Here is a 24,040-nt window from a genome sequence, read left to right on the forward strand (position 1 = left end):
AGAATTCCTTCCTTGCTCAGAGAGGTTGGCCTTTGCTCTGTTAAGACTTTCTTTTTTTTTAAACCACTTTATTTTAAAAAACAAAGATAAATGTACAAAATTTAGGTATTTTTGCATAAAAGTATATGAATACATTTTTGTCAGTGCTTGGTTTTTTTTTTTTTTTTTTTTTTTTTAAGGTTTGATAGTGTTCATTAAGACCTTACTCGTTACAATGAGCATAAAGTACATGTAAAACAGGATGTAACCTGGAATTAGTCAAAGTTTTCTTGGTGTGTAAGGATTAAGCATAATGGTTTTTTCTTTTCTTTTCTTTTCTTTTCTTGAACTTCATATAGTCTATGAATTGTTTTTGGGGTGTTCAGAGCTTTCTGGGGTTAGTATCCAATTATCAGTGACTGTATATTATGCCTGTTCTTTTGTGACTGGGTTACCTCACTCAGGATGATATTCTCTAGATGCATCCATTTTCTTAAGAATTTCGTAAAGTCATTGTTTCTGATAGCTGAGTAGTACTCCATTGTGTAAATGTACCACAATTTTTGTATCCATTCATCTACTGAAGGACATCTGGGTTCTTTCCAGCTTCCGGCTATTATAAATAGAGCTGCTATGAACATTGTGGTGCATATATCTTTGTTGTAAGTTGGAGCTTCTCTGGGGTATATGCCCAGAAGTGGAATAACTGGGTTTTCAGGTAGGATTATGTCCAATTTTCTGAGGAATAGCCAGACTGATTTCCAGAGTGGTTGTACCAGTTTACAACCCCACCAACAGTGGAGAAGTGTTCCTCTTTCTCCACATCCTCACCAGCATCTGCTGTCATCTGAATTTTTGATCTTGGCCAATCTGACTGGTGTGAGGTGGAATCTCAGGGTTGTTTTGATTTGTATTTCCCTGATGGCTAATGATGTCAAGCACTTCCTTAAACGCTTTTCAGCCATTTGATATTCTTCAATTGAGAACTTTTTGTTTAGCTCTGTACCCCATTTTTTAATAGGGTTGTTTGATTCTCTGGTGTCTAGCTTCTTGAATTCTTTGTATACCTTAAATATTAGGCCTCTATCTGATGTGGGGTTGGTAAAGATCTTTTCCCACTCTGTTGGTTGCCGTTTTGTTTTCTTGACAGTGTCCTTAGCCTTACAGAAACTTTGCAATCTCATTAAGTCCCATTTGTCAATCTTTGACCTTAGAGCACGAGCCATTGGTGTTCTGTTCAGGAAATTTTCTCCTGTGCCTGTGTTCTAAGGTTTTCCCTACTTTCTCTTCTAATAGTTTCAGTGTACCTGGTTTGATGTGGAGATCTTTGATCCACTTGGCACATGGATCAATGGAATAGAATAGAAGATCCAGAAATGAGCCCTCACATATGTGGTCACCTGATTTTTGACAAAGGAGCCGTAAACATTCAATGGAAAAAGGACAGCCCATTCAACAAATGGTATTGGTCCAACTGGCATTCAGCATGCAGAAGAATGAAAATAGACCCTTTCTTATCTCCTTTTACAAAGCTGTTAAGACTTTCAACTGAGGCCTGATGAGATGGCTCAGGGGATAGTGGAATTTACTGTGTAATCCTGATTCCACAGTATAGCACACATAAAGGCAGAGAAACAACTTTACAGAGTTTTCCTCTGACCTCCACAGATGGGTTGTGGCATAGGTGCCCATATAACACATCAGCACCATCATCTTTGGGTGCATGTGCTGTACACAGTAAAGTCAGGCTCCTCTGTTACTTTCTGATACATTATTTTGTACAAAGGGTCCCAGTTGAGCCAGCAAATGGTCACACTTGTGCACGCATGGAGATCAGAGTATAGCTTTGTGTTGTGTAATGATCATGGTTGTTGTCAGAACCACCTTTTTACTGAGAAACTTCTAGGCTACAACCACTGTTCTGGTGTCTTCTATGCATTTGCTCAAGCATTCAAGTCCTTCCCTCTCTGTCCTCAGGGTGAGCATGAGGCCACTTTATTAGAAGTTTGTCCATTAAAGCAGAGCTAAATACCCAGGTCTTGCTTAGAATGCTGTTCCTACCTTAGAATGCAGAAAGTGTGGTGATCTTTCTGCAAGTCTATCTGCGAAGCATTTTCTGAACAGTTTTGTGACTCTACTGGAATCCTTTGTACAAAAGAACTTTATAGAAAGTAACAGAGGGGCTTAATTTTACCGTGTATGAATGAGATCATAGTAATGTTTCTTGAAATCTCTGTTGGTACTGAGGTGGGAGCGTGGAGTGAGTAATAGCGATCGACAGAACTGTTCAATCAGTGAGTCAGGAAACTTGACCAACTATTATTTTGCTTAGGAACTTAAAGCAGGCATTCTCTGGCAGGTCTGTGAGATCTAATGTCTTATTAAATATCCAGAATCATGTTTCATTTCTGTATCTCTCCTCTTATCATTTCCTTATTGTCTTTGGTCTTGGCAATTTATGGTCACAAGATTGGTAACCTATGGCCAGGCACTGGATCTGAACTCAAGGAAGAAAAAGGCATTTGTGTGTAAGGGTGGGTGGGAGTATTTAATGTGTATCATGTCACACCTGTTCCCTTTATAGGGAAGCCTTTCTGGTGACTCTACTTAATGTTTCATTGTCTAGTACAAGGTCAGATGGACACTCCTAGGCACAGGGATGCTAGAGAAATGGGCTTGCCAACCCCAAATTGGATCAGTTTTAATTCAGTCTAGGAGGCAGTTGCTGTGCTTTCCTGAATCATGCTTTGGGTTCTAATAACAAGGAAGAAGGTTGCCTCTGGTAGGTGCCTCTCATATCAATAACTGGCACAGTATTTTTTAATTCCTCATGGCAGTCCTCACGATGACACTGTGTCATTATCTCCATTCCAATCCAGGAAGCCAGGGGTAAAGATGGAAATATGATTTGCCTGAGACCACACTGTAGCTAAGATGTTCTCACGAATTGTCCTGTATCCTTAGGGACCATTCCATGTGCCTCTTTTACGATCCCCTTGGTGCCCATGCACCCTGGGAAATTCTTTTCAAGCTTGCTGGCTGATGGAATGCTAGCAAAGCCGCTGGAGGCAGAGGTCAGGTGTCAAGGTTGCATATAGGGTATGTTCTCTGGATAGACAGAGGGGCTGTTCCTTTGGGACAAGCTGTAGATAAACGTTCTGCTTTTATTTGTGTGTGTGCCTTGTTATTTTTCTTTTTAGACAGGATCTCATTATGTATCCCAGCCTGGCCTCAAACTCACAGTCTTCCTGCTTCTACCCCCAAAGTATATCCAAAGCTGGGATTATAGGTATGTGTAACACCATGACCACCCCCAAAGCCAGCCAATATTTATGGGCTTACTCAAAGCCACTGTTTTTAATTTTTTTTTACTCAAAGCCACTATTTAAATTTTTTTCCACAAAGCAGATAAAATGCTTAAAAATACTTGTGAACTTTTTTTGGTCTTTTAAAACTTTGTTTTCATTTAATATATGAATATATTTTATTTTCATAGAATGCACTTCTCACTCCTTTGCTCCAATTCTTGATCTTCCCTTTATATCCTACTTAATGTCATGTTGTCTTTTCACCTGTCTGTCATCTATCTGCCTGTCTGTCTGTCTGTCTATCTATCTATCTATCTATCTATCTATCTATCTATCTATCTATCTAACTATCTATCTATCTAACTATCTATCTATCTATCTATCTATCTATCATCTATCTATCTATCATCTATATATCTATCTATCTATCATCTATCTATCTATCTATCTATCTATCTATCTATCTATCTATCTATCTATTATCTATCTATCATCTGTGTCTTGAATCTTGTTATGTACTTTGTGTAATTTTTCTCATTTTGTGCTTATAGCATGGAGGAGGTAGAGACACTACTTTTATTCCTACTGCATAGATAAGAAGATGGAGGTTAGTAGAACTGAGAATACTGGCTGAAGTATGTTGGTGATGGAATGAGGCTGGAGGCTCAAGCCAGCTGGTGTCAGCTAGTACTGGGAAGTGGCAGAGCAAGTGCAATAATGTGGTTCCCAGGAATTTTGCCTCTTATCAGTTGTCCTATCATAAGACAGGCTTATTAGGGCACACTAAATACCCATTTCCCCCAAGGGCTTTCATATCTTCATGGACATTAGAAACATGAATTTATAAGTACATTAAAAAACTAAGTCTTGGGATAAGTCTAGTTTTAAAGCTCAAGATAGAGAAATACTTATGTTTGTGTTGAAGATGATGTTCATAGAATTGAATTTGAAGTTGGCTACTGTCTATATATTCTTCTTTGACCACCTTGGGACTACAGCTGGCATTAACTATAACCAAAAAAAGCTGGACACACTACTGAGGGATTGTTGCTTAATTAATCATTTTGAAGTGGAAAGATCCACTTCTAATCCAGATATTTGAGTTAGAAGACACACCTTCAATCCATTTTTTGAGGTGCGAAGACCTACCTCTGATTTGGACCACACCTTATGCTGGAAGCATATATGACAGCAGGGAAGAAGGAAGCTTTCCTCTTTGCTTTCATTTGCCTTTGCTAGCAAGTCCATTTCTTCACTGACATTCAAGCCTACTTCTCCAGGATTCTGGGATATACTGAAGACCAGACAAGACATCTAGCCTCATGTACCAATCCAACTGGATTCTTGGACCTTCCATTCATAGGCAGCGATTGTTGGATTAACTGGACCACAGACTGTAAGTCATTCTAATAAATTCCCTATCTCTATATATAGAAAGATTCATTCTATAATTTCTGCTACTCTAGAGAACCCTGACTAATTCATACCCAAATCTCAGACTCATATTTCCAGATATTCAATATCATCTCTCAAAATGTCTAAAAGCACTGCCAATATCTCAAGCACAGTGCTCCAGATCCTGCCTGATTTCCCAAAGTTGTACCACTCCAGTTCCCCTTTCCTGGTGATGGTAGCACTACCACTCAGGCTAAATATAAACATTCATGCTTATATAAAAATAGATATACACCAGATTCATTTTGTCCTTTCTCTTCTATGAGACATTTAGCCTGTGAGTCAGACCAGTTGGATTGAGCATACCTGGAATCCAACCATGTTACCACTCATTCAAACCAGTACCACCCCCCACCTGCACTGCGGTGGGTCCTATCTAGTTTCCTGACTTCCTCTCTTGCTTTCTATCCATCTGCTTCTGCACAGCAGCTCAATGAAATAAAAAACAAAACACAAACCACATTAGTCAACTTCTGCGGCTTCACCACTTAACATCAGTTTCCCACCTTGTTCACTGAGTCCCCAGATCTTCATGTCTCGTACTAATCCTACCTAATCCCATTTTTCTCTTGGATTTCACCTCTTAAATTTACCTTCCTGTGAAATGGGACTGCATGCTAACTACCCTGGAGCTCCTGACTGTCTCCTTGCTGCTCTAGACTTGCTGTGCACTTTCTGACCCCTGGCCTCTTTCCCTGCTTGCAACAGTGCTAGGTTTATTTGTGTGGATGGCTCACTCTGTCCATTATGTTCTTTCCGATAAAGTGTTACCTGCTGAGTAAGTCTTTGCTCCCCTCCAAACTTTCTTCTCCATTGCCTTTCTTTTCTCTTGTGTCACAGCCTAACCTGAAGCAGAAAGAAAGCTTATGGTTACATGTTCCTATATTTGCTTATTTTCTATCTTTTATGTGTGTAGTTGGGAGGCTTTGATTTGTTTTGTATTATATCCCTAAGGCCCAGCACATCTAACACATAGTAGACTCTTAATAGATACTTTTTGAATGAATGAATGAATCCTTCTAAGCCACATTAAGTGTATTTTATGGTTTGAAGGTAAGATGCGTCTCAAAGGCTCTTGCTTCCCATGCTTATTTTCCAAGTGGTGGTGATCTTTTGGGATGTTGTGAAAACTTAAGGGGTGGGGCCTGGCTAAGGGAAGCAGGTCACTAGGAACCAACCTTTGAAGCTCCAACTTCTTTCTGACTCTCATTGCTTTCAGATTTGTCATTAGAGAAAGAGCCTCTGCCATATACTGGTTTAGCTTTTCAATCTAACATCCCTTCCCTTCCCTTCCATGATGGACAGAAGCCCTCTGAACCCCCTTTACCTCTCTCAAACTATCCCTGTTGTAGTCTGGTAGAACCTTCTCTACTCTTTATTTTGGTGGATTCTGGGAGAGTGAAAGTAAACTATGTGACTGTTCTGTTTTGTGAAGAACTGGCTTTAAAAGCACAAGCTCACATGTGTTTTATCTCCTCAAATTGTTGGGATGGTGGTGGTCTGATTAAAGTGTTCTTCCCATTGACCCATCCTGGGTGGGGGGCAGGGTCTGTCTACCACAGACAGAATCAGGTCCAGCCAAGGAAGATGTGCTTGTTCCTTTCCAGACTCACAAAGGGAAATGAGGGGCTAAGGGTGATTATTTTAGGAGATTCAGTCTTTGAATCTTACTTTAGAAGAGGAAAATTTTGTTTTTGGAAAGGCTGGGTGGGCCCCAGTTGCTCTCCACATTTGATGTTCCATGAAGAACCTGTCACTGGCCCTTTAACCTCTCTCACTGCACTCCTGTTGGAACTGCTGTCTCAGAGAGTAGAGTTTTCCTCTTTGCTTTTTAACAGATGTAAATCGTTTTACAATTATATATGTGACCCTTAACCACACAGCCAGACATTTTCCTGCCTAGGCAGGAAGTTTGTCAGAGTCTTTGGGTACAATTGTGCTGTAGTTTTTGGTCTTTGTCTATGTTATTCTTCCTGGAATACCCTTTCCCTTTTGTGGGGGCTCTACTTCATCCCTCATGGCCAAGGCCATCTTAAATTCATTTTGCATATTTTGTTAAAATATCTGCTTGAAAGGGCCAATGGGGTCTGAACTCAATCTGTGTGCAGCTCACTAAGCCTTGACTCTGTGCTGAGGCCAGGTAGGATTCCTTTTTTCCCTTCCCTTCCTTCCCCACTTCCTCCCTCTCTTCTTCCCTCCTTCCATCCCCTCCTCTCTCTCTCTCTCTCTTCCTCCCTCCTTCCATCCCCTCTTCTCTCTCTTTTCCTGCCTCCTTTTTTTCCTTCCCCTCTCCCTTCCTCCCTACCTCCATCCATTCATCCCCTTTCTCTTAAGAATTTTGAACATGCCAAACAAGGAATATACCACAGAGCTATATTTCCACCCCAGTTTTTACCATATAAACATATATGTGCATGTATATATATTGAAGATAGAATTTCACTAAGTTGCCCAAATTGACCTTGAATTTAGTCTCTAACCCAGGGAGGCCCTGGGTTTATGATCCTCTAGGATTACAGGCCTTGCTATAGAGAATGTTTTCAGGTTTGTGGTCTCTAAAGCAGGAATTTTTTCCATTCCTCCCAACCCCAAAGGTGTCCTGTAGACTTAACTGGAGATCTGTAGCTTCAACTTCCATTTTGTTTACCTCACTGGACTGTCCTGAATCCCACCCTCCCTGGGCAGAGGTAGCTTTCATTTCTGTGGTTCTTGGCAGCCTGCTTGGTCCTTGATGAGCATCCTTAATGTGCCCTAATCTGATCGGTGTCTACCTTATTCATCCCTTCATTCATCCCGACATTCCCAGCTCCTCCAATGTTGAAAACAATCAGGTGTGAATTTATTGCTGATGGTAATATGGACTCTGACTATTCCTGTACCTTTGGCTCCAGTTGGTCCCTTGCTGCTGATGCAGCCTACTTGACTGTCTTCCTATTCACCTGTCCATCCATCTAGATTGGGAGCCGACCTGCCGTTTCCTGTTCCAGACCTGCTCCTCACTCCAAACCCTGTTTGAATTTTCACATTATAGAACCCTGTGATGTCACTCCTAAACTTGACTCCTGCCTCTCTAGCAACTGCTTTCACCCTGGGCTGGTTTAATTCATTACATTATCAATCCAGATGCTTTCTCAGCACATCCACCCCCTTTTAAAACCCTTTGAACTCTGCTGCAACCTATTTAACTCACATTTATTCTCTGACCCATAAAACACACTTACACACACACACACACACACACACACACACACACACACACACACACACACACACAGAGAGAGAGAGAGAGAGAGATTTACTACATGTTGTACTATTTACTATGAGAGCTATTTACATTTACTATGAGAGCTAATATTAGTAACTATGATTAAATAAAAGAACTTGTATTTGCCTCAGCAAGATTACCAAGGTAGGTGAGGTGGACTATTTGTCAAATTCCTATCATCAAAACTGTGAAACGGCTGGACCCTGTGAATGTGTTTGATACAGTTTGACATTCAGGAAAGACACAAACTTGTGCATCTGTTTCTGGCACAGTGGACTCAGGACCCTTCCATTCAGGACACAGGTTTCTCCAGTGTTAGCACCTTCCATTGTCCTACTTCTGGTCCAGGCTTGAGGAATCGGGGGCTTCTCCGCAGTATTACACTCTTTTAAACCAGTATCTTTTTAACAGATACTCAAAAATGGCTTTAGCCGCACAACTCTTCCCTTGCACCTACAAAGGTAACTGACATTTTGAATCTGGCATATCAGGACGGGCTCCTGCTTAGCTCTGCACGTCTAAGAACTGGTGATCTCCTCCCTAACTCATACCCTTCTGTTGCTGATAGCACATAGCAACAGGCAACATACAGTCAGCTCTTCCAATGTCCTGTTCCAGACAGACCCCCAACAGGCATTTGAGTGCCCAGTCATTGTCCTAAATCTGTAGTGCTGTCACCTAGGTGTCCAGGAAAAGCAGTGCCTTGTAGACATGTCTCCCTGTGTTCAGGTCAGTCCTACAAGCAAGAGCATCATCTCACAGGAACTTGCTTGTCCTCTCAAGCAACAGAACTTCTGGTCCCCTTGCAGAGTCAGAGTTAAGATAGTGATCAACTGGACTGCATTCTGACTAAGTCTGCTTAGTTATTCACTTCCCCCGACCCCCGTTCCACTATTCCTGTTTCAACTTAGAGCTCAGGTCAGCACTGCAAAGCTGGGTTGAAATATGTACTTTGTCTTCGTGATATAGCTTAGATCTGTCAATTTAAATTCTTTCCTGCCTCTTCACCATGAGTTGTGTTTCTTTTTCTCTGGGGGAAGTAGCTGGATCTCAAAAATTGAAAACCCCTGGAGATGGATCTCTGGTTACATTTGCCCGGTGTGCCTCGGAGAACTATGGGTGATAACGGTCCAGATTTAGGGGCCTAAAAATCTATACATTTTGTAGGCACGTAGACTTATCTAGAGGCTACTAACACCAACCTACTAGAAGGCTGAAAGTGGATGTTGCAATCAGACTGTGCCCTGCTTGCAGTTAAATTGTTTGTGTCAAGTGGTTGTCTACACGGTAGCTTGCCCTGATAGACTCCATTTTATAAGTAGCCTTTGATTCTGTTTTGATGACAGAAGATGACTCTGTGTCTGGCTGGGGTTATTTGGAGCATGGATTGAGAAGTCAGCATTACACCACTGAGATGAAACTGCCCAGGGATACAGTAGTCTGAGCACAGAGCCAGACCAATCTGTTTCTGGAAACCTGGCATCATCACTGTAGTAAGAGACAGAATCCATACAACAGCCTGGAAGACAACACTCCCAGCATGTGTTCACCTAGGAACAGATAAGGGAAGACCTAGGTGGAGGCCATATTGTGAAGAATCACAAGGTGCTTCTAGTCTGTGTCCTTGCTATCATTGGGGCCTTGTTGTGCTCTTAAGATAGGGATGTCTGGGTAAATAAATATGAATGGTATATTGGGTACTGGATACCTAAAAAATATTATAATATCACCTCATCCGTTCTCTAGTGAGGGAAAGTCCCCAGAGGTCATGACTCAAGGATACAATTGTTATTATGGTGGCTCTCAAAGACACAGGTCACCTATGGGGGTGGCTGGGCACCTGAAGGCTACCAAAAGTCTGACCCTAGGGCTTTCTGGTTGAGAAAAGGAACTCAATGAAGAGAGAGTTCTACGCCCTCTCTAGGGAAGAAGTTCATGAGATGAGAAACTTGGTGTGTGTCACCCTGTAGGAATAAAAGTGGTTTTTCATGTCCAAAGGGACATCCAGTTCCCCAAACTCTAAAAAGCAGTTTGTATATCTAAAAAATGAGCTCAACCTGGATTATAGGAGGATTTCTATTAGAGAAAAGCCAGGGATTCTCAGCAACTTGTAGAACTGGTTCTTATCTTCCAAAAGAAGTAATTTCTTTTAGCTCTGGCTACCTGTGGTGCCTATTAGCACATCAAAGGTCATGCTGGCCTCCTTCTCTCTCAGTACCTCCTAAATTAACCCCATTGCTTCCTTTTCTCCACTTTCCTGAAAGACAGTCTTGGCAGTTTGTAATAAACTTTCTTCTCTACCCATGAAGCAGAGCAGGCGGCCATTTCAGTTCTTTGCTGTGCCCCTTGCATACAGAGTTGAAAAGCTTTAAGAAGATTCTGTGGATTATCACCAAGAGAAGCTGGGCTGCTCAAGAGTGCCCAAGAGCTTCACGACATTTTCTATATATTTTGAAGATTACTCTTGTTATCTGTTGCTTATTGGGCAGTATACCAGTGCTAGAACACAGTCATTTCCAGCTTTTGAAAGACATCCCCAGAACAGAAGTAATGAAGTTTCTGACTTAGGAGGGAAACAGCAGGTTAGATGGAGAACTGACCCTGGGGATTCTCCTTAGCAAAGGAGACCCATGGTGGTCTGTAACAAGTCATTTGATGTGCTTGCCCTACTCAGTCTAATTATCTCAGATACCTTGGTTGAGAACATCATTCTCTCTTGGTATCCCATGCAAAAAAGCCAAGCCATTTTTGTGATACACCCTTTGGTCCACAATGAGTAAACATATACTTACGTTCAGCATACTAGGTACGATACTGGAGGGTTTTCAGATATTTTTACAGGTAGTATTTTCAATACATCCATGAGATGTGTCTTGTTACTCTTGTTCCATAAGTGATGAAGCCAATATTTTACAGATGACACAGCAGATGCTAGCCGAGATGATGTTTTAGGTCCAAACTTAGCTGTGTCTGGTGTCAGAGACTGCATTCGTTCAATAATGCATGCAGCTTTTTTGGTTGTTAGGCGTTTGTCATCCCCTAAGGTCAAGTGTATCTCTAGGTGTGGTTGCTCAGTGTTTGTTATCCCCTAGGGTCAAGTGTATCACTAGGTATGGTTCTACAGCTGCTAGACTCCTGGTTAAGAAGACTCAGGAAGAGCTACCCTGGCTGACTTCTGTGACAGATTCTATAGGTGATTCTGATATCATTTGTGCCAGAGATCTTCTGGGTGGACAATGGGCATGTCAAATACTCTGAGAGACTCCAAACTCTCTGGATTCTGGAGTGTTGATCTCTAGACCTGACCTTGACATTTTTGCTACCTGACTTGGCTCCTATTGTAACGAGAGATAGAAATCAGTATCAACCATGGCTGATTGTTATTATTTTTAAAGAAGATTTTATTTTTAATTATGTATGTATGTGTATGTGTATGTAGGTTTCTGCACATGAGCACAGTGTCCTTGGACTCCAGAAGAGAGCTATGGGTCCTCTGAAGTTATAATCTGTTGTGAGCACTGGGAACCAAGCTCTGGTCTGCAAGAACAATATAATCATGTAACCACTGAGCTCTCTTTCCTGCCCATCTATTCTTTTAACAGAGAATAATCAGACTCCGAGGTGCAAGGTTACCCATACAGGACCTGGATTCTCAGCAGCAAACCATACAGTAGTGGGCCTTGTCCCAGCTGTAGACCGTTTTAACTTATCAAAGTTATTGTTTAGAAATGAAGAAACATGTGCTTGAGTTGGGCTTTTAGGAGACTTTCAGAATTTTAGAGCAAACTTTGGTCCCTAGCAGTGACCAGTGGTAGATATCTCTAAGGAAGCTTCCCTCTTAATATCTAATAGCCTTATGAATTGGATAGTAATGTTATTCTGATTTGTTGGTACAGAAACTGAGATTTGAGAATAGAGGCCTTAAGCTCTAAAAAGGTTTTAAGCAATTAATTTAAGGTCTCAAAGCTTCTATGAACCAAGCATGGTGGCACACACCTATAATCCTAGTGCTTGGAAGCTGGAGGCAGGAGGATCAGGTGTTCAGGACCAGCTTTGGTTACAGGATGAGCTTCAGGAAAGCATGGGCTATATTAGACCCTGTATCAACACAAGCAAACAAATTCTAGGTGTGATTCTTAACATTAGGAACTAACCACCATGCCTTGAATCTGTCTTATAGTTTTGATGAAATAAATCAACATTTTATGCAGTGGTGCTTATATTGAACTGGATACAGTTTCAGGGACTTCCATAGGCCTTTCTGGTATGGTTAGAAAAATGGCTTGTACTTAAGAAAGTACAGTGAGTTAGGTGGGCTTGCTGAGATACTTGCTCTGCTGCCTGCATGTTGGAGTATGAGCAGATAGGTGTATGTGCATACACATATATAGTGAGGATAAGGAGTTAAAGGCCAGCTTCACCTATAGAGTAAGAGGAAAAGAAAGAAGATGTAAGAGAGGCTGTAGAACCTGACTTGGAAGGCTGGAGGCTCGGGGACTCAGTGTCCTGCCTGACTTGGGAGATAAAAGAATGCTCTGTGAGGTCATCCTCAAAGTCAAGCACACAGAGCATTTGTCTTGGAAGATTCTAAAAATAAGGCTGAGGTCCTATCTAAAGACACTAATTTTATTGGGCTGGGGGTTGAAGATATAGGAGGAGTGTCTGGAAGCCCCCTCTGTGATACTTATGAGTATTTGGGCTGAGAGCCAAGTGGGCACATGCATACTTTTCCACATATCTCTGTGCCTCCACCCCCACCAGTTTTGAATGTTAGTCACAGTGCTTACAACAAACTTCTTGGTGCTGGGTCTCCTTGTTCCCTGCTATGTGTGCAAGAGGCCAGATGACCTGGTCTATGCCTTCTTAGAGGTTGCCACCTGTTGCTGTAACTCTGAGGTGATTTCATCATGTCCTTGCTTCTTGTCCTTTCAGTATCTGGATGAACAACCTGTTGTTTCTGTCTTGTAGCAACTTGTATGGTCACAAGGGACTTGTTCCTGTGCTGGGGGTGTTTGTAAATACAAGCTGGGAGCTTACAGGTGGGAAATCACAGTGACTAGCTTTGATTGTTGTTGACCTGCTTATCTTGCTTCTTAATTTGTTGTTGGGAAAGACTCTTAAGATACATTACTGTAGTAAAGGCCTAGCAGCTCATCACTATCTCGGAGCTTCTGTGTGGGGTCTTTAGTGAGATCAAACTGTATGGATGAGCAGGCATGTCCCTAAAGCAACGGGAAATTTGGAAGAAAGAGCTTCATGGATACATGCTTACTTCCTCCTCCCCCTATAGATATGAACATATTTTCATAACCATTTGAGGGTTAAGGGCAGATACCCCTTTATTTCTAAGTTCTTCAAAGTATATCTCCTATAAGCAATTATGAAGGAAGTAATTCTCCATCTCAGCTGCATATGTTTGAAAATACTCCAGGGATGGGGGTTGGGAGGTAGGGAAGGAGATGGGGGAAAAAAAGCAAGCAAACAAAACCAAACAGATGAGAAGGCCCAGCTATAGTTGAAACAATGATGTATCTGAGACATAGGAACAACATGGTATTCTGTCAAGGTTCTTAGCTATCTCAACGTAATAAGGTATAGAACTGCGGTATTAATGAGTCAGAGGGGTTTAGAAGTAATAGGACAGCTTACTGTTGCAGTGTAGGAGGAAGGGTCTGAAGGCAAGGTTAGGGAATAGATAGGTAACAACAGTGGACACTTATACCAGCCAGTTCCAAGAACAGCTTAACAGTAAGAAGTGAATGGCCAGCATCCAGATAGCCTCGAAATCCTCAGTTTGTTAGATCATGTATCATATATTCCAGGGCACAACCTTGTCCCCACAGATGAAAAACAAGATAGCTTTGAGATTCCCTATGTCAGTGGTTCTCAACCTTCCTAATGCTGCGACCCTTTAATACAGTTCCTCATGTTGGGGTGGTTCCCCCAACCATAAAATTATTTTGCTGCTATTTCATAACTGTAATCTTGCTACTGTTACAAATCATCTTGGAATATGTGATACAGGACCCATAGGTTACTACCTACTGCTCTCTGTGCACATGTGATGTTCCTTTACCTGGATGTAAAAGTATACCCACGGTGCTCCTGCAGCCTCCTTCCTAAAGTCTTGCCCTAGAGACTTGGAATTGCTTGTGTTTCTGCAGCCCAGGTAACAAGATCACTGTGGCTAATCTCGGATACAGAAAGTCCCATGGACATGGGGCGCAGAGGGCAAGTCTGTAAACAGCAAGTGGTACCCACAGCCACACCCTTTAGAGGCCGGTCTGTCCCAAGGACAAGAGAGCTTCTGAAATACGTTTTGGTTCCAATTTTGGAATTAAGTTCTCTTGTGAGCTTGGTGTCCCGCTGCACTGTCTGTATGTAAACATCTGCATGCTGTCCTCCATCTCCCTGTCCTATTTTCTTGTCTCTGTAAAGATGCCAAAAACATTTTCTAGGCCCAGATCTAAGAGAGCCAGGATGGTGCTCCTGTAAGAAATCATCCCGGGACAGCCACAGTCACAGGAGGATTGAAATAGTATGTGTTCTTTAAAGAACATCAGAGCCGGTTGAACAAATACAATTCACAACTACTGATTGCATTTTGGTCCAGGGAAGAAAATTGTGAGTGTGTTTTCATGTGTGTGTGTGCACACGTGTAAGTGTGCATGCATGTGTGGTACAGGCTAATCCGACTCCTTGTAGAGCTTAGCACTCAGTAACCTCCAGATGCTGAGAAAGCATTTCTCAGTTTATCAACTCCCTGGATTGGAGCTAAAAGTCTCCTGTCTCTGTCTTCTAGTGCACTGAGCAATAACAGGTTTTTATTTATGACTGATTGAACTAAAATAAGTTTGCAATGCCCGGCACTTAAGACACCGGTGTTTGGTGTCAGTGTTTGGCTTAATCCTTTGCTGTCTCACTCTGTGTCCCTGAGCAAAAAGGCTTAACTTCAGGTCCCCAGTAGGGAAATGAGGACAGCATTAGCTGTTACAGGGTCGGAGCAAGGATTGACCGCCACAGTGACAGATTTACCTCAATGCTGATAAATGATAAACCTTCATCGAATGCTAACAAAATCATCACTGAAATGGCAAGCTAAAACCTATTTTTGGGTTTAGATGGCTATGATAGAAGGAGAATAGATTTTAGTTTTGACCAGAGGTGAATTTAAACTCATCACTGCCTGGTTGATACTGAGCTTGTGTTCTGCGTCTCAGCATCTCTAATTTGTAGAGTGGGATTGGTTAGCGTCTCTGTAGTTTGAGAAGTTGATAGGAGGGTCCATCCAACGTGCCCAGTACAGCCTGGTGCTCAGTGATGTCTATCAAAGCCATTTGCTAGACACCTGCTTCCTTTCTCTCTCTCATCCCTTTCTTTCCCACACACTTGAGTACCAATTTTTGTACAGAAAGAGGACAGCTATGTTAACTGGTATAAAGGGTCACATTTTTTAAAGAATCATTATAACTGTTTCTATTTACCATTTACTGACTATCCTTAAAGGTCTAGAAAGACTCCTTGAAAGCTTTCTCAAGGCTCAGCCACAGAAATAGGAAACATTAGTGTTCTGGTCCTCCTCACCCCACCTTCCCTTCTCCTGTCTTCATTCCTCCCTTCCTTTGCCCTTCCCTTCTTTTTCTTCCCTCTCTTCTCCCCTTTTATCACTGTCCCTTCCTCTATTTATTTGACATTGTTGAGGCAGGCTTTGAGCCTGAGATCTTCTTGCCACTGACATTCTGGGAGTACAGGCATCCCAGTCTCTCATTGGATCCCTCACCTCTCTATCTTCTAAGTCTCTCCCTCCTAATAACTCTATTTAAGTTGCTGATCTTTTGTGAGGAGATGGGCCAGCTAAACTTGGAGGCCCATTTGAGCCAACAGGTAATGAGTAATAACCAATAAATTTTAAATAGAGAATTTCAGTCTTGGAATCATTGATATTTTAGGGTAAAGGGGACATAATTGCATACATGTATAAAAATGTCATATTATTTTTACACTTAATATACATTAATATTAAAATAAATAAAAACTCCAAGTTCATCACTAATGACTAATCCCAGGCCACTTAAATAGTCTTTGCTTTCTGGCCTGACTGTGGGAAGTAGTTGATGGATCACCAATGAACTCTTAGGTTCTTCTTTTTCTTTGTCTTGTTCCCAAATAAGTGCTTAAGCAGAAAAGAACACACAGACTGTGACCCTATCTGTGTGTAACTAAAACAGTCCTGGGGGAACCCTGTGCCTGTAAATAACTTTCCCTGTCTGAGCTCTTCAAAGCAAATCTTCTCCCAAGCCATCCAGCCCCAGCTGGTGTGTGTACCCACACTAACTAGCCCTTTGAAATTTTATCTGCAGATAATGGCATAGTCCCAGCAGCTCTGCCTTACCTTCCAGAGAGGACCTGTTGTCCGTGACAGAATCTAGAAAAATCCCCAAAGTGTCTGACAAGATTTGTTTTTTGGAGGAAGAATTCTAGTGAGGATTATAAAAGTTTTCTTACAGCATCTTAGACAGAGATCTTTAATCTTGCAATTGTGGCTATTCTAAAATTCTAAAATTGGAAGACAATTAGGTCTTCAGGTTCAATTTAGATTAAACTTCAGAATCATGAGGACATAGGCTTTACCATCTCCACTGCTGAGGTTTTATTGACACAGGATTTTCTTAATCTTGAAACCTAACCAGATTGGAGGCTATAAATACCCACACTGAATTATTAGGGCTCAAGTCAAAGGCAATTTGAAGACATACTGTGAGGTGAATATGAATGTATGTGTGTGTTTGTTTTTCCTATTGAATATGCAAAATATTTGGATTCATAAAATCAGAATTGTATAGCATAGTTGATTACACACAGCCATTATCAATCTAAACCTACTAGAAGAGAGATCTGGGTGGGAGGTGGTCTAGAACTTTTCTTCTTGCATAGATTTTACCATGCAGTTCTAATGTATATCAATGGCTGCTTTTGATGACATACAGCTCATAAAATTTCTGGTGCCTGTTTACCTCCAGTCAAGTTGAAGAAAAAGATTGATTGGCTTCATGTTTCTGTCACACCACCGAATGACAAAATGCCCTATAATAGTGGTCTTAACAACAATTTCATTTAATTTTTTAACTTGTGAGTCATGCATTTGGACAGGTCCTATCTAAGTTATTGATTGCTGTTCCATGTAGAATCACCTGGGCCTGTTGATCTGGAGGTTAAAGGATCCATTTCCAAGATGATCCCTTCGTATGACCAGCAGTTAGTATAAGTGGCCAGGTGGATCCTCAACTGAACTGTTGATGAGGAGACGCCATTCCTCACCTGTTGACTTCTCCATGGAGCTTTGACTTCCCCATGGTGTTATACTAGTATCCCATTTGCCAATAGTTTGTTTAGTTTATGCAGTTTGAAATGAAGCACCAGTAAACACTGTGGTCTGAGGTAAAATCTTGCCTGCCACTTGATTTTGTAAAAAAGTTTTACTAGAACACTGCTGTGTTTGTTTATTTCCTTATTATCAATGTCCCACAGCAGCGGTGGTGAGTATTTGCTGCAGACACTGTGTAGTCTGGAAAAGCATAGGATATTTGCCACCTGGCTCTTTGCAAAGACATTTGCCAGCCTGTTTGCTGTCAAGGGGTTGATCTGCTTCTCCTTACCTCTTCCTTCTCCCTTATTTCAATGGGAAAGTTGAAGGAGTCTTGTTTCCCTATTTTTATGTTTTTAGATATTTATCTCAGCTGAAGAGGGTCTGCCTGAGACTCCTACCATACTGAGCTGCTTATGCTAAAAAGGTTAGCACCCTCTATTTTATTTGACCAACTCATAAGAACTGATGGTGATCAGTGTAAAGAAGCAAGAACTTTTAATTTAATAAAAAGATTACAGGTTTGGGAGCCTTTAAGTCCCAAGCATACATGGATTGTTCTTTAGTTGGATCTATTCCACTTTTTTTTTTCACAGTGATTTATTTTTTTCCTCCCATACTCTGTGCTATCTTGGTTGAATCGAAGAACTTCTTTCTGTTCTGGTTTACAGAAAATTAGACATGTGACCAAGGGGTAGATGTTAAACTGATCCATCCCAGTGAGACTACTGTAAGTCCCTCTGTCCCTTCCTGTTGCCTAGAGCCCTGGAGATACTCTGACCATAGCTCATTTTCAGACTAATTTTCTAACATTTCTTTTAAATTCCATGAGCTATCTGGCAGGCTTTCAATTCTTTAATTTACAACTAAAAGTAGTTAATTGGATTATTTCTAATGGGGAATCTTCTCTATGGCATAGAGCACAATCTACAGAGTTAAGAGACACTTTGCAGAGTGGGAGAAAATACTTACAAGCTTTCTATCTGACAAGGGAATAATATCTGTAATCTATGGGGTGGAAAAAAACTCTTAGCAAAAACATCCAGAAGAAAATAATCCAGGTAAAATAGTCTAACAATTTGAATAAACATTTCTTAAAAGAAGATAAATGACCAAGAATATGGAAAAATATTCAGTATCATTGATCATCAGGGAAACACAAATAAAATGATAAAGTGATATCACCTCAGCCCCACTGGAATGACTAACATCAAAACAAAACAAAACAAAACAAAACAAACCTAAACAAAATAAATGCTGGCAAGAGCAGAGAAAAGGGAACCCAGACAGTGTTTATGAGAATGTTAATTAGTGTAGAAAACAGGATAAAAATTCCTTAAAAACAAAACAAAACAAGACAAAAAAAGGTTAGCATATGACTTGGCAATTCAGCTATGGAGAGAGAGTGTATATCAAAAGAAAATAAAACTATTATCTTAAGAAAATATTTGCAGACCTATATTTATTGCGGCACCAATAGAAATGATTAATATATAATTAATCAAGGTGTCTATTGGTAGATAAATAGATAACAAAAATGTGAAATATGCATAAGAGGGAGCATCATTTACCTACAAAAAGAAGGAAAGACTACAGTTTAGTTATATTAGCACGGATGAATTTGGAGGTTTCATGTTAAGTGAAATGAGTCAGACCCAAATACCACATGTTTATATCCATTTGTGCGGATTAAAACGACAAACTCCCAGAGGAGTGGAATGGAATTGTGGTCACTGAAGGCTGGGAATACAATGAAGGTGAGGCTGAAAAGTCAGATAAGGGACACTAAGGTATAAAGGAGAAATTAATGCTTGTGTGTTTAAAACAGTAAAATAACTATTATGTATGACAATCTGTGATAGATTTAGAAAGAACTAGAGGAGTTTGAAAGTTCTCTCCCAAATAAATAAATAAATAAATAAATAAATAAATAAATAAATAAATAAATAAATGCTTTCTACCCAGACTTGATAGCACAGATAGAAATGGAAGGTCTTATTAGCCTGGTTTGATCATTGTACACTGTAAACATGTATAAAATTGTCATTCTGTCCTCCATAAACATGTGCAAATATTGTCTCAGTAAAAGGGGGAAGAGTTGGCTTCTTTTACTGGTAATCAATGCTTGTAAATGATGCCACTGTATAAAAATAAGCAAATGAAGAAATATTAAAAATTAAAATCAAAACAAGTATTTATAACCTACAAAATCCATAGAGATTTACCCAGTGATAATATTCATTGTGTGAGCTAGACAGGAGTCCACGTGAATGTTTACTGAGGTTGTTAATTAGTGTTTCTTTTCTGGAGATTTTTTTTTTTTTTTTTTTTTTTTGCCATATGTATCAAAAGCATTAAAATGGTCCATACAATTTGACCTAGCAACTATGTCTCCCAACGTGTTTGCTGAGGCCAATAGCGAGATTAAGGTGGTGTCAAATTATATATAGCTAGAATGTGAGCTCTGGTTTGCCAGCCTGGCTGCCAGTCCTTGTTGGCAGTTGATAAGTCACATAACCTCTGGCGAGTTTCTCAGACTTTCTACCCACATGTGATTGCCATTCTTCCATGATTTTTCAGTTGATGTTGCTTGCTTCCTGAACTTCATGTATACTGCTCAATTGTCTCTTGTGAAAACAAAATACCCAAAGCTGGACACTTAAAAAAATGTGTAGTCAAGTTTTGGAGACAAAGTTAAAGATGAGAGAGGCATGCCATTTGTGTCACCTTAGTTACATTATACTACAGCAAGGACAAGCAGACTCACCATGTGTAGAAGAGGCTGGTTTGTGTTGATGTCACTTTATAATTTACTCTTAAAAGAAGTAACTTGCCCTTGGAGATCAGCATGAATTCTTCCCAAGGGCAGCCCCTTTGGTAACTTAGTTACCTCACACTAGGCTCTTAGAACCATCCCAATAAGCACCGTGCATCTAGCACATGAACCTTTTGGGGACAAATTGCCTCCAGACTTTGGTGTGTCCTAGTGTGGTTCCCTCCCATCTTAGAGAGGGTGCTTTGTGTTGCTAGAAAGGTACTGTGGAGATAATGGAATTTGACCCTTGTGTGCAGTCCTATAAAGCATCATGGCTTCTACTTCATTCTCTCTAGCCAGTCACACAGCTGAGAAAGCACTCCAGAAGTTCTATGGAAATACCCAAGGAGCTGGGATCCTTGCAGTGTGGGAAAGTTGTCTTAGAAGCTCAGCTGAGTGTGGAGGCTCCAGATTGCTTTCTTCTCAGATAGTCACACCTTCTCCTGTCTCACTGGTTTCTGCTTATCCTCTCTCAGTTACTTTGATTGATATGGAAGAGACTAATGTGTCTTCCATTAGTCTCTGGAAACCCAAAGAGTGATAAGTTGATCCACTAGAAAAGCCAGAGTTCCAATTACAGGATCTCTTCCCCCTTAAGAATTTAGCTCTCATTTCTAGGCCAGCACCTGACAGTCATGACCCCAAAGATCAGTGAATCATCCAGTCATGGGGTCTGGAGATGATTCAGTATGACCGAAAGTGGTGTCAGGAGTGCTTTTGGCTGACATTCTCCAAGGTACTGATTACTCCTCCAGTTATGCATCTGGCCCCTAGACCCACACTGTTGTATGATCTGAGTCTCACCCAAGTTAAGCATGTGAGACGGGGCTCTTACCTGCTATGGCATGGCCTCCTGAAAGATCTCAGGTTCTTGTAGCTCATGGAAATTACGGCAGCCAAGATGGTTCTCTTTGCTTTCTTTAGAGAGGAACACACTTTTATTCATCCTCTCAACTATCTTCTTCTTCTGAACCAAGGACAAGGGTCATTTGGAAGGGAGCATCGTTGATTTCCATCTCATAGTTTCTTGCTAGGTTGTTGGCAGTCACAGTATAGAAAAGATTACTGCAGGCATAGCCAAGCATGCCCTATGTTCAATAACTATGGATACATTTATGCAGAGGAAGATTTTTATCTCCTGTTCTTGTAAACAATGTAGAACACTAGAATAAAAATCATAATCTTAGTTTCAAACCCTGCTTCTGTAAAGAATGTATCCTGAATATGACCAAGTTACTGTATCTTTCTGAGCTTAGTTTTTATCAGCATAGTAGAAGGATAGAAGGTGTGTGGCCTCTTGCATGTTTCAATGCTTGATTCCTAGTTAGTGGAACTGTTTAGGAAGGATTAGGAAGTATGTCCTTGTTAGAGGAGGTGTGTCACTGGGGATGGTCTTTAGGATTTCAAAAGCATACACTAGACCCAGTTTTTCTCTCTCAGCCTGCTTCCTGTGGATCAGGATGTAAGCTCTCAGCCCCAGCCACACCTGTATGCCTGTCTACCTGCCACCATACTTCTTACCATGATAAAAATGGACTAACCTATTGTATCTCTTCATAGTAGTATATATTAGTATAAGGAGGCAAAAGACATATCTTGGAAGAGCAGTATACAGTCTTAACTGCTATTTCTCCGGCCTACCCTCAAGATCACATCTTAAGAGAGAGTGGGAGGGAGCATGGGTACTACAAGGGGCTTCCATGACTATATTCTGCAACACAGCAACAAAAAAAAAAATCTTGAAAGAGAGATAACATCTGAGAGGAAACCTGGTCACTCATCATATTTTTAGACTATATTGGACTCACTAGCTTGTTTTGTGTCAACTTGATACAAGCTGGAGTCATCAGAGAGGAAAAGCCTCAGTTGAGGAAATTCTTCCATGTGATCCAGCTGTAGTGCATTTTCTCAATTAGTGATCAATTGGGGAAAGGTCCAGCCCATGGTGGGTGGTGCTATTCATGGGCTAGTAGTCTTGGGTTCTATAAGAAACTAGGCTGAGCAAGCCATGAGAAGCAAGCCAGTAAGCAGCATCCATCTATGACCTCTGCATCAGCTCCTGCCTCCAGGTTTGAGTTTCTGTCCTGTTTAAATTCCTCTCCTGACTTCCTCCAGTGATGAGCAGAAATGTGAAGTGTAAGCTTTTTCCTTCCCAACTTGCTCTTTGTTCATGGTGTTTTGCTGCAACAATAGAAACCCTAATGAAGACAATGGAGGAACAGAAGGAGTCTGCCGTAGGAATTACTAGAGAAATGACACTTTAGCCAGGAAATGACAAATATAAAAATGCTGAGGTGGGGAAGAATTTGCACTTTGAACATTAGGAAGGAGGCAATACACCGAAGCACAGAGCACTCAGAGAGGAAGGCAGATGAAATCTGCCCCTGGAGATGAGGTTTAAGGAGTTGACTCTACTGTGTGCAAATGGCAGTCACTTAATATGATTTACATTAAAAAATACAACATTTTGAAATGTAATAACCCTCTCACACACTGCTGCGGGGGTACAGCTTTGGTATAACCTTCTTGAAAAACTGCTTGGCTCATGTGCCAAGCTGGGTCCATGCCTGCCTTATGAGTCAGCACTTTTCATTCCCCATTAGGCATTCGCTGAACAGATCTGTGTACACATAGACATTAACACTCTGCACAAGAGTGCTGTAAGAACTCCAAATAAGAAACTACATGAATGCTTACTAAGAGTTTACCATATGTGTATGACACCGAGTCACTAAGTCCAACAACATAAGCAACAAGAAAGAATAAGCTTTAAGCTCATCTAGCAATATAGGTGGATTTTACAAGTTACATATGTTGAACAAAATCTGCCAAAATGACAAATTCAAACTGACTTCACCTGTACAGAATTCGGCTGTTCCAACAGGCTAGAAATCAGGGTAGTAGTGACCTTTGGAGAACCTAGTGTCTGGAAAGGGAAGAATAGGGGCCTAGGATGCCATATTTGAATGTAAAAATAAATAAATAAATAAATAAGCAAAAAACAAATAAGAAAAGAAGGACATGACTGGTCCTAGGTTTGATGTAGGGGAATCGAATCAGGGACATCTTGGAGAGTAGATATGACCAGACTGAGCTGTGCTAGGTGGCAAGGGAGGGGGGGAAGGACTGAGCTAGGCCATGTAGGGAGGGGGGAGGGGAAACAAAAAAGGGGAGATCATAGAAATCAGGTGCAGCAGCCAGGAGGCCCAAAGGTTCAAAAAGAGCTAGTAACCAAAATAGTTGGCTTATATAAGGGAGGAGCAGCGAAGCCCCTCTGCCCTGGGCTGGAGAGTTCATGGTACGGGGTGCGGTATGGGAGCCAAACCCTGCAATAGGTAGGGAATGGGGGATGCAGAGAGAACTTGGAGGCCAAGGTCTACTTTGATATATTAAACAAGCATTTCAGCCATTTGTACCAGGTTTGAAACTGAACAATACTGTCTTACTCATCTGGGTGCTGGTCACAAACATGTGTTTGGTGCCCTGTTCACTGCCTGCTTGGGCCAAATGAGCTTCGGTCTGGGAGACACACAGTGATAAATATGGGAGAATATTTATTTGGGGCCACTGTTTTCATCATCTACTTCTACAATTATGATTGCAATTTTCTCAAGGCTCTTGGGCAGATCGGATCTAGTCACAAGGAGATGATAGCTTAGGGATCCTTTCGTTCCTGTTTCTATCTCAGGGAGAGAGAGATCTCAAGCTCAAGTCTTTGTGTTTCTTCTGAGGCTCACTATATTCCTGTTTCTACAGGATGCTTCTCTGGACTGGAAAAACTGGTCTCCCAGGCTCCCATCATCTCTCTTACTCAGAAGATCTTCATTTGCCTTTGAGCATTTCAGCCTTGAAAC

The sequence above is a fragment of the Micromys minutus genome, assembly GCF_963924665.1.
Source record: "Micromys minutus genome assembly, chromosome: 33".
Classification (NCBI taxonomy): Eukaryota; Metazoa; Chordata; class Mammalia; order Rodentia; family Muridae; genus Micromys; species Micromys minutus.